At 42.0% G+C, this 8,974-nt stretch overlaps 1 pseudogene; it reads right to left on the bottom strand.

Moving 5' to 3' along the window:
* Positions 1 to 4,663: 4,663 nt before the first annotated feature.
* Positions 4,664 to 6,466, bottom strand: LOC104675049 (annotated as a pseudogene).
* Positions 6,467 to 8,974: the final 2,508 nt, after the last annotated feature.

Genomic DNA, 8,974 nt, shown 5'->3' with positions numbered 1-8,974 from the left:
GCATTTCACAAAATAGAGCCATATCTTAAACCAGTGCTGCGACTGGCTCCCAGAGACATTTAGTCATGTCTGGAAACATGTTTGATTGTCACATCTGTGAAGGAGTGCTATTGACATCTAGAGAGTAGAAGCCAGAGGTGCTGCTAAACATCCCAGAGAACACAATCACCCTATATACACAGGGCAGCCCCCACAATGAAGAATTATCCAGCCCAAAATGTCAATGGTGTTGAAATTGAAAAATCCTGCATTGGAGTAAACTTGAGAGTGATCATGAGACTAAGAGCAGGAGAACATTTGACATTGGTGTGATAAACAAGGAAAGGGATATCTCTGAGGCAGAGAAGAGGAGAGTGAGGAGATACATTCCTTACTGAAATCTGGACACCTCCCATCCTTTACTGAGTCTAGAATCAGTCCTAAGAAGTACAGAAGATCTAGCATCCAGGCAGGGCCTGTTGTCCTGAGAGCAGAAGCAGGGAGTGGGGATGAGAAGCAGAGGGAGCTACTGCCCTCCCTCATCAGTGCATTTACCATGGAAACTGCTGGTGTGAAGATGGCTGAGACCACTCTGAATGAGAAGGAATGAGAGCAAGTGACATGAGGGCCAAGTCATCAGACGCAGAGCAAAACAAGGTGAGCAAAGTGGATCTGCTCCCTCAAGGGGCGCAAACCTAACTCCTGCACATTCCCCAGCTCGGAGCAGCTGCCCTGTTAGAACAGCGCTACACCACTGCCGGGGTTTAGCACACAAAAATTCCTGACCTTAAGTGTTCTGAGTTACTAAATAATCCCAGGGTAATTAGGTAGTCCCAAGGGAATCCCACAGTTTAAAATTATGGGCTCCTGAAGGAACCGTTTGGTCCCTAAAATCTTACTAAGATTCATTATTTCCTTAATCAATATTTATTGAATACCTATCACTTGTCAGGTCTGTCCAGCAGGTGAGAAAAAAATTGGAAGCAGAAACAGACACAGTCCTTTCATGCCTGGCACTTAGAGTCTTTCAGGAGTAAGCAAATCATCACACAAGTATTCTAGCTGAAATGCATGCTCTGAAGGCATACTTACTAGGAGGGATTATCATGGGGCGTCTGTTAGCCATGGGGGAATGGGGCAGCCTTTCTGTGAAAATGGGGCCAGGAAGGCCTTTTAACTAAGGGGGATTTACTGGGAATGACTGTGAATTTACATTCTTGATTGTGTATCCAAGTGAGGTTGTAGGTTCAGGTGCAGTGACTCTCTGACAGGACTGAGAGAAGTTGCTAAGTCCCCCCGAAACAACCCCATATTCTGTCTTTTCAATCTCAGTGGAGGCCAACTAAGTTTTCCAGTACTCAGGCCAACAGTCTTGGGTCATCCTTGACTCTGCTGTTTCTCACATCTTACAATGAATGAATCTCTACTTAAATTTTGCTGGTTCTATGTTAAGATTATATGCAGAATCTGGCCATTTCTCATCAACTCCACTATGCCCTCAGTGCAAGCCACCAGCACCCCTCCTCTGGCTTTCTTCAGCAGTCTCCTAACTGATCTCCTGGCTCCTGTCCTTTCTCCATAGTCTATTTTGAAAATAGCAGCTGGCATAATTCTTGCTCCCTACAGTCTATTCTGAAAATAACAGCTAGCATAATTCTTTTAAAATGAATGTCAGATCACACTGCTTGTTTGTTCAAAACCTTCCAGTGATTCCCCATTGCACTCAAGAGTAAAAGCCAAAGTCCTCGCTGAAACCCACAAGGCAATTCACAATCCACCTTCCCTGAATTATGTTCTAGGCCCCACCTACCTCCTTGTCTCCAGCACACTGGACTCCTCTGTTATTTCAGACACACTCCTTCTTCAGGCCCATTGCATGGGCTGCTTGCTCCCCTCGCCTGGAGTGCTCCTCCTCCCCATGGCCACACGGCTCCCTCCTTCATGAACTGCAAGTCTCTACTCAGATGCCAACTTCTCCATGAAGTGCACGCTGACTATCCAAGTCAAAATTACAACCTACCCCTCTGAACACATTCCCCACTGCCACTCCCTGCAGTCTGTTTTTTCCATAACACTTATTACTATTTCCCATCCTCTCTATATAACAGACTTAATTCATTTATTCATTGTTTATCTCCCCCCTATTAGAATTGTATGCTCTTAGGGGCAGAGATTTTAGCCTGCTTTGTTCACTGACATATTTGAGCATCCAGTAGAATGCTTGGCATATACATATACACAGCATAGATAGATAGATAGATAGATAGATAGATAGATAGATAGATAGATAGACACATAGATAGATGACAGATAGATAATAGATAGATAGATGATAGATAGATATAAAAAATGGCTGTTCATTCCATTGCTACATAGATTTCGGTATTAATATTTTAAATAAATCTTACAATTGTACAATAGTGAACACAATTAGATTGCATTGCACTCATTCATAAAAATAATCATTTTTTTCAGTATAAGCTTTTTTTCTTTTTTTTGAACCAAAGTCTGGCTCTATTTTCCAGTCTGGAGTGCAGTAGTGAGATCACAGCTCACTGCAGCCTTGACCTCCTAGGCTGTAGCCATCCTCCTGCTTCAACCTCCTGAATAGCTGGGACTAAAAGTGTGCACCACCACACCCAGCTAAGTTTTTGAATTTTGTAGAGGGAGGTTTTACTTTTTGCCCATGTTTCAAACTCCCGGGCTCAAGCAATTCTCCCACCTTGGCCTCCCAAAGTGTTGGGATTACGGGCTTGAGCCACTTTGCCCAGCCTAGACATTTTAAATATAGAATTTCATTAATTTGATTGAAACATGTCTTCATTTTTATTCATTTTTATTTTTATTTCACGGCAAAGATACCATAGTATTTTATTAATGTTACAAAAGTCAACCAATGATCTTTTCATTGAAATATCCATGCTGAGTGATGATTCCACATATGAGGCAAAGAGAGATGTCTTTGGAGAAGTCACTTAAGGTAGAACATTAGCGAATCTTACCGGTTGGCTAAAACAAAAATGAGCTCATTCAACCTGGCTGGAGGCCTCTTAGGGCTGTTCCTTCTCACTGTGGCCAAACTAAAAACCAGTGACATTAAGAAAGCATCACATTTCCCAAGTCTGGGGGTGCCCCAGTGGGATGGTGCTGCTCTCAAAAGCCCTGTGTTCCTAACACATCCATCCTCACAAGATCAGTTTCCCCAAGTGCTGGTTGCAAAAACAAGCTCAGGGCTGGCAGAAATTGTTCAGGAAGCTTCTTGAAGGCCCTCCTTTTATTTCTCAGTCTGACTTTCAGCTTGTCCCAGCTACTTTAATCAGCTTCAGCTTCCCAAGGTCACTAGCAACTTCTACTTTTGCTAAAATTCTTGGTTTTCCATGACATTGGTTGTGACCATCTGTTAGACTAGTGGTCCCCCAATTAACTGCACCTCCACTTCACACTCTTTTCTTGAATCTGAGCTGGGCTTGTGACTTGTTTAGTAAGTAGAGGGCATAATCCAGCTGTCTTCTGGTTAGAAAAATAATAATAGTCATCATCATCATCAATAGAGGGCAGTAGAAGAGATGCTGTGACAATTCTGTACTTAAGTCTTCAGAAGGCCTGGCCACTTCTGCTTTAGAGCTCTTGGATGTGAGAGGTCTAGCTACTGTGCCAGCCAGGCCACTGAAAGAGACTACATAGAGAAGGAGAGACTCAGGACTTCAGGCAGAGAGAGAAGCCCAGCCATCCCAGTCTCTCTGCCAACCTGCTGACCACATGAGTGCCCACCTGCAGGCTGGCAGAAGAACAGCCCAGCTGAGCCCAGCTCAGGTCGAAGAACAGTTAGGGGTGGGATTGTTTTAAGCCACTAAAGTTTTGGGGTAAGCTTGTCAGGAACATTTGACAACCCAAATCACTGGTCATTCATAGATGACTTTTTCCTAAGTACAAGACAATTACTCAAATGCAAAGAAAATATGGCAAGTGTTTTCCTACCACAACCTTCTTGGTCAACAGCTGAACTGTAATTGGTCATCGGCTGAAAAAATAAAAAACCCATACCTTTTATCTTAATTCATAAATATCCATGATTCTTTTTCTATGACTCTTTAATGCCAGTGCAAAGGTAGACCAGTCAGCTTCTGACAGTCTCAAGCACTGGCTTAATTCTCATTTAGCCAAAAATAGAAGCCGTCAAAATGAATTATCCACGACTGGATACATGATGGTAAATGAGATTGTTCTCACTCTTCTAGGATGTTGTTACTTAATTTTCCCAAACCATTTCTTCTTATCATCTCCCATGATGAGAAAAAAAATTAAACTGGTTAAGGTTATAAAAAGAAAAAAAAAGCCTATAACTAGAATTTGAACTTCCGTAATCTGCAAGATATAGCGCACCATTTAACTGCTTCCTCAATTTAAAACAAAATTCTATAAAATGTAACGTTGTCTGCATTGTAGAGATGATTTCTTCTTTTCTGAGGAAATGAGTAACTGGGAAGAAGGTATTGTTGAGTTAAAACACAGTGGTATTTAAATGGTTTCAAATTTTGCTTATCAAAAGGTAGTCAACCAAAATGCAAGCCTTCCAAATCCAAATTCTGTCTTCATATAAACTTTCTTGTGTCTGTTCTTGATCTTTTTAGGGAGAGGGTGAAAGTCCACATCTATTTCTGTGCTGAAGTTTTGGCAGGTTTTCTCATGTGAAACTTTTCTGTTGCATCAGGCCCATGTTTTCATAAACTCCAGGATTGTCTTCTCTCATTTCTGCACAGGGTGGCACTGGAGTGCAAGGCGGGAGGGGGCTCTGAGCTCCACTTGTCTGTGGTCCACTAAAGAATACTTAATATTTGTATATTCGTGCCCTTTCCTCTTGCTTTTCTGCTCTTCTTCAATCCTGTGCTGTCGTGTCTCAATATAATGCTGCACTGCCATATAGATAAATGGGTACTGTGCTTCTGTCTGGGCCATCCCTGGCCTCTGAGACTGCATCATGTGGATGGTTTTGGGAACATCAGTGTTGCTAGTCAACACCTTTCTCTCTGGTGATTTCAATAAGACTATTAATCACAGTGAACGTCCCTGTATGGACAGTTCCAGCACTGCAGTGGACCACAACCGGCCCTGCATCCATGATGCTCTCCTGCTTATGGTGCACCTCCTCCAGGAAGTCCAGCATGCCCTCGGGGTCGCTGAGCACTCCGTGGTCCAGCCAAGTCCAAAAGCGGTATTGCCACACCATTCTCTCCATATTCCCCTGGAGTAGAGCTTGTCCAACCTTTGAAAACTTAAGTTATCTTAGCGTATAGTCATAAGCAGCACTTTCTTTGACGTTCCTAACACGCATGACCCCATATTCCTGTAGAGCATACTCATCAGACCGGTATTTGACACATTTACTCTTTCTTCTCTCCACTTCTTTCATTGTCATGACAATCACTTGGGAGTTTGCTTGGAACACCATCCAGCAAAAGTCGTTCGCCGTATTTTGCAGGCAGCCTTGTGTGGCAATGCAACTCTTTCTGGGCTTTGAATTTTTGCACTTGGTTTCACATTCAGGCATGATGATATTTGCATTGATGTAACCCGAAATAGGCTCATTGGGATCACCATCACGTAGGACAACCTGGCATGATCAAAGGGCAGGATGTTTTTATACCAATTTAATATTTGTTTTCTTGCCTTTGACCCTCTTTTCGGCTGTAGGAAGTTTGCACTCCTGTTGTTGTAGGGTCTCAAATTCTTCCCAAAAGCCTTGTTGGACTTTATCTGTGGTCTCAGCTAATGTGCTTAGTTCTCAAACTCTGCTTTCTGTTTCAGCAGCATTTATACAAGTCATGTTAAGGGGCTGCTTGAGTCATAGGACTGTACCCAGTGTTTCCAGCATAAGATTCTTCTTGTAACGTTTCACAAGATCCGTCAAAGAATCAAACCGTTCTCCTCCACCACCATCGTATTTCAGTTCCTGACAGCGAATCATGACGTGGGTCACTTTAGACTTGCCATCGTTGCTCTCCCTTTTGTCATCACCGGTGCACACAGAGAGAACAAAATCTCCAGGGTGGCTCTGGTTCTCTCGCATAAGAAAGCTACCATGTTTTCCTTTTTCAGTTAATAATTTCTCTGCTTCTTTCCCAAACAGATGTCAGTGAAACCATCTTTCAGAGGTAGGATCTACATAGTTCAGAGGATATTTAAGCTCAATAATATCTCTATTCTTCTCTTTTAATTGCCTGTGATGTTCCATGTAATACTGGACCAACTCAGCCAAAGTCACAAACTTCTTCCCTCCGTACGGGTCCTAGTAATCACCAGTGTTCTGAATCTTGATGTGGGTGACAGCTCCATTTCTTCTAATGGAACATGTGAAGTCTCCAGGGTTACTTTTACTAGGACTTGCCAAAATACTGCCATCAACTCCTCTTGTTAACATAGGTTTTTCTGCCTCCACACCACTGATATTTGGGTGAAACCATTGTCTCCAAGCCTCAGTTTCCTCCATTCTTTTCTTTCTATAAGATGAAGATAGTAGGCTGGGTGCAGTGGCGTATGCCCGTAATCCCAACACTTTGGGAGCCTGCAGCAGGAGGATCGCTTGAATTCAGGAGTTAGAGGCCAGCCTGGGCAAAAAAGTGAGACTTTTTTTCTACAAAAAATACAAAAAACTAACCAGGAGTGGAGGCTGCAGCGGGAGGATCACTTGAGCCCCCGAAGTCAAGGTTGCAATGAGTCATGATCACGCCACTACACTCCAGCCTCCTTTATTTTTATTTTTAATGAACAGGGATCTTTTTAAAATGGAAGTGGTTGGTCTTTGATGTCTGGCTTCCTTTACTAATAAATAAACCCAGAGAACTATTTGCAATGGTGTAGCGTTTAGAATCAACAGGCTTCAAAACAGAGAGGGTCTATTCTGTTTTGTTTTGAAGCCACCATTTGCACAAAACATATGGTAATCTCGGGCAGCCCATGAAGCAATCGGCAAGATCTGAAGGATGAGAACAGTGTGTTCTTTGAAATCCCTCTGACAAGCAGACAGTCCCTCCTTCCCTCAAACCATCCTCAAAGGGAAGTGTGTTGGCTTGGGCAGTAATGAGACAGTGTGGGAATTCCCCTGTCCCCTTGGTTCACTTTACAGACAAACTTCATTAGGGTTAAAGATGGGTCATTCCCATCCACAGATTCCTTCACATGAAATCAAGACTTCTTGGGAAATACAAATTTGGAGAATAGGTGAAAGTGAACTATAGTTCCCCCAAAATAAACTTTTTAAAAATCAGGTGGTATTAAAAATTGCTGTTTTATGATATTACCAATAGATGGCAGCACGGGATTCATCTTCGCCCATAAGCAGCTTCACCCCTGCTTTTCCTGGCGAACGTTCACTGACAAACTCGGCCTCAGTCCCTTTGACGCTCTTGGTGTCATCAGAGAACAATTTGAGGTGTGCAATAAAATCTTTGGGTTAACCCCCACACACACACTTCTCTAGGTGACCTCAAACCGCAATCACCAATCCACTGTGGTACTGTGACCTGGAAAAACAGCAAGGAAACTAAAAACAAAACAAAACAAAAACCCATCCTGTGAGCTCTGCAAGGGAGAACAAGATCATGGTACACAGGCAATTAGCAAACTAAGTTGAAGATGAGTTCTGTTCAGAAGAGTCAAAAACCAAAGAAAACAATTTTTGTGAATTGCGTTTTTAAGATCACTGCATCCAAACACCGGAGCATCAACATAAAGACTCCTAAGCGATATATTCTGACTTGACCCCTGCAGTTCCTTCCAGTTCCCAAAACCTCTGATCTGTGAATAGAAGAGTTTCAGCAGGTAAGTTTCCAAGAGAATGAAACTATTTCTAGACACTAGTCTAGTACCTACATGTATTAAAACACAAAAATAAACAAACAAAACGACCTTTATGCTAATCAAAATATTTTTTAACAGAAAGGAAACCAAAACCTATTGGACCCAGCCCACAAAAGCTGTTTTTCTTCCAATGCACATAGCAATAGCTTCATGTTTTGGAAACCAATTATGTTTCTATACCCACTGTAGAAAGAATAGAATAGAGTAGAATAGAATAGAATAGAATAGAATAGAATAGAACAGAACAGAACAGAATAGAACAGAATAGATCAGAATGATCACAGTCTACAGGGTTGTAAGGTAAAATTTCTTGCTCTACGTCATGGGCCAAAGAAAACTTGCAAAGCTCTGCCATGGAGAACAGCATCTGTCTTCAACTTTTGTATCTTCCACAGCCCAACACCAATAAGCTCCTCACCATCAAAACATCTAACTGGGCAAATAGAACTTTTGGTGGGTTTGAGTGGCACCAAGCTTCAAGCTGCATTAATACTCTTCCCAATCACTGACATACAAATATGGAGAATTTGGTTATTTATCATCATTTTCTGCATATCCATACTATTCCAAGACAATCCCAATTTCTGGCTTTTTGTTCTGCTCTTCCATAAGCAAAATCATACTGACGATGTCGTATGTCCTGAGTTTCAGTTTGGAAAATATAGTCCCTGATTAAATCAGTGGGCATGGGATAAAAACTTCAATGTCTAAACGGGCTGGGTAGGTAGAATCAATGAGTGAAGCAAGCCAGAAATAACAAATGACTAAAACATGGATTTTATAGGAGACGTATACATCTTTTAAAAGTTAATAATAACATTAAAAAAGGAAAATGACATTGTGCTGGGCAGAAGAAATTAGGTCTTCTATGGACTGAATTTTATCCCTTCAAAATTCATATATTGAAGTCCTAGCTCCCAATGTGACTATATTTGGAGACAGGTCTTTAGGAGGTAGTTAAGGTTAAATGAGGACATAAGGGTGGGGCTCTAATCCTGTATGACTGGTGGCCTTATGACCTTATTAGAGAAGAAAGAGATCTCTCTCTCTCTGTGAACATGCACCAAGGAAAGGCATGTGACCACACTGCAAGACGACAAATGTGTACAAGCCAGAAAGACAACCCTCACCAGGGAAC

This window comes from Rhinopithecus roxellana, chromosome 4, assembly GCF_007565055.1.
Source record: "Rhinopithecus roxellana isolate Shanxi Qingling chromosome 4, ASM756505v1, whole genome shotgun sequence".
NCBI classification, from domain to species: domain Eukaryota; kingdom Metazoa; phylum Chordata; class Mammalia; order Primates; family Cercopithecidae; genus Rhinopithecus; species Rhinopithecus roxellana.
This window is presented reverse-complemented; position numbering and strand designations above follow the sequence as displayed.